The following is a 3,274-nucleotide window of genomic DNA, read 5'->3' on the forward strand; positions in this document are numbered from 1 at the left end:
GGGGAGCTTGGTTTTTTCTGCGCGAATGGAATGGAAACATGGGAAATGCATTTATTGCCATTTCGTTTCATCAGCTTGCCTTTTGGCCATCACACGTGTGTCAAACCAAATCAGTTCTCATGGCTCTGTAGCTTTCATTTGTTTTTTCGATATTTCCTCTGGCTTTTCCTGTGATATGTTTTCCTTTAACCCTTTCGGTTTGGTTTCTGCTGACACTTGGCTGTCTGCACTTAAAATCGCATCATTGGCGATTATCTTTTGCCGCTTTCTGCCTGGCATTTTGTGTTGCGGCGACCTTGACTCGTGCACGAATTGGAAAATGTGTTTTTTCTCATTTTCCATTTTCTGTTTGGTTTTTTGCTGTTTTTTTTTTGTCTTCTTTTCCTTTTTTTTTGTATAGTTTCAGCCGAAGGCCAGGCGTCTCTAAGCTGTTTACAAGCTTATGGCAGCCACAAAAGACAACTGGTTTACGGTGTCAGCTTCTGGTTCCTAATTATGTGAGCCACATAAAAGGGGGCAAGCAAGGGCGGTGGAAAATGTGTGGGGCCGTGGAAAACTGAGAGGCGGCGACATGAGGAAAAATCCAATTTGAGCCACTTGGCTGCTACTTTCTAGCTGCAACATCATCCACAGCAGGCAACCTTGACTGCAACTGCAACTGCAACTACATGCATGTCTCACTGTGTGTGTGTGAGTGGGCTTTCCCTCGCCTGTGTCTGCGTGTGTATGTGTGTGTGTGTCTCAAAGGACATGCCATAGGCTGGCAAAAACAACAAATTGCTTTGGTATTCCGCCTTTTTGGCACACAGCACGTAGCCAAAAGTGCAAATAATAAAATAAATATATAATACACACATGTGCATATACGTTATGCATGTGTTTGTGTGTTTTCCTCTTTTTTTCCCCTATTTTCTTTTTTATTATTGTTGTAGCGTTTTCTTGTGTTTTTGAACAACCGCAGCATGGCGTGACACCAACACCGGTCGATATGCCGCATTCCTCTCTGGCTCTCTCTCCATTTTTCCCATTGCCCCCTCACTTTCCCCGCTCACACTCTCTCCATCTCTCTTCCTCTCTCTTTCTCGTTTTTCGGCTTTCCCCAGAGATGGAGAGAGAGCGGGACAGAGAACCGTGACCCACTGACGCGTTGACCGGCCTACTGTGAATGTGCATATGTGTGTGTGTGTGTGCTGATATATGTAATGCGGAATTTCGGGAAAGTGCATAAAGCATTCGATAATCGATTAGAGAGGAGAATGATGCCTTTTCCGGAAACAGAAAGCAGGATACCGAACCGGATATACCCCTTGCCACACTTCATGTTTGCCGACAAAGGGCAAGAAAGCAATGCGTGTTTTAGATGTAAAAATATACTTAAATAAGTGAAATATACTTTCGGGGGATATTTAAACATTCTGAAGATTCAATTCAAGAATATTTCCTAAACGATTTTTTGCTCTATTTAAAGTCGTAGCAAGTATTTGCATTTAAAATTCCCATCCCAATGTCTTTTATGCAAGTTAAATAATTGGCGAACAAAAAGTCCTTGATCTCAAGAAGTTTTATTAAAACTGAGTACGGATTAAGCTCGGATTAAATGGCATTAAATTCAATTATTAAAAGCTACAATCAGTATTAAGCTTTCATGTGTGTGTGCATATCTTAAGCCCCTGACCACACTAGCTTATGCAATTTCCCAATTTCCATTTTCCATATCCTATATCCCATATCCCATATCAGCGGCCAGATCGGGTGACACGTGGCATGTCATATTGGAATTACATTTCTCACACGAATCCAAAGTCAAAGTCCCTCGTGGGTGGGACCCCCAAGCCCTCGAATCCACCACCCCTTGGCCAAATCTTGGCTGCATTATATTCCCATCAGGGCCAGGGAGGCGGAGTCAAGCCGAATCGAGTTTGAATCAACAAGGTTAGCCCCGAAACCCAGGGGCAAGGCAAGGCAAGGATGTTACCCATAACCATTTCCCACTGCACCATTAGCAATTTTTATACTTCTGTGAAAAAAAGGAACTACAGTCGAACTTATAAGAAATAAGCTAAAAAGTTTCGAATGCTATTTAAAATTTTAACTGACTTCACTAAAAATTCATCTCTTTTTCTTTAACTATATTGTATATTGTTAATACCTAAAAATCTAAAATGGTTTGTCTTCCGCTTTTGGCAGAATTTGGCTTCAATTTCAGAAGCAAAATTATGTGTTTTAGTTCTCTAAATAAAATATATACAAAGTAACATGCTTTAGTACTATAAGATGTTTGTCTTAGGCTCATTTTACTGTAGTTGCTTCTAGATTTTCATTTTTGTTGTAGCGGTCTTACCGATACAAGCTGAACCTACCGCACACATACAGCCGAAAAAAAAACAGGAGCAATGGCGTGACTGGATAATTACTTACTAAACACAATTTTTTCCTGTTGCTGTTGCTTTGTTTGTGCCACCGAATCGAATGCAATTCACACGACATTAAAGTCGCGAAACGCGGAGTTATCGAACCAGTTTTTGTGTGTGTTTAATTTTTCCGGGCATTCCCTGATTCCCAGAATTACTGTGGAAAATTAGAGCATTGACATACACTCGCATATATGTATGTGCATATGTTCATTCAGATGCCGCACAAACAGTAGCACCAAAAACACACATGGGCAAATGGGAAATGCTTTGGCACAGATGTTAGCCTGCCTTTTGTTTATAACGGTATCCTCGGCAGGGCCTCTGTGTCTGTGTGTATCCGTGTTGGCCAAGTGGAGAGAAGTAAGCCAAATCTGACTACAATGCAGAGATGCCTTTTCAAAATATTCAATAGATATCTATATATACAAGAGCTATATTTAAGGCTTCATCACAGGAAAACGTGTCATAATTGGGCTTCCTTTTTAAGAATTTCGGAAATTTGTTCGCTTACTTAAAGAACAACATGAAATTTAAGCTTACAATACGATACAGAAATTCGAGAACGCTCACAATCACTCACAATATTGGGAGTTTTGAAATGCACTTCAAATCTCCAAAGAAAGCTAATGCTGCTTAGCCGGAAGTTGGTTCCACATTGCGTATGCGTTATGAGTGCATCAACAATATGGCTGCCGTATGTAACGGTAATGTTTACACGAGCCAGCACATGTAACGGTACTGCTAAAGGCAAACGCAACAATATAGTTGCTACAACTTTCTTTCTCCTTCTCCCCCCCTCAGTCACTCCCCCCGCTGATCCGCACCAACATTTTAGACAGCCAAGATTTACATATAAGCAT

The sequence above is a fragment of the Drosophila sechellia genome, chromosome X (assembly GCF_004382195.2).
Source record: "Drosophila sechellia strain sech25 chromosome X, ASM438219v1, whole genome shotgun sequence".
In the NCBI taxonomy this organism is placed as follows: Eukaryota; Metazoa; Arthropoda; class Insecta; order Diptera; family Drosophilidae; genus Drosophila; species Drosophila sechellia.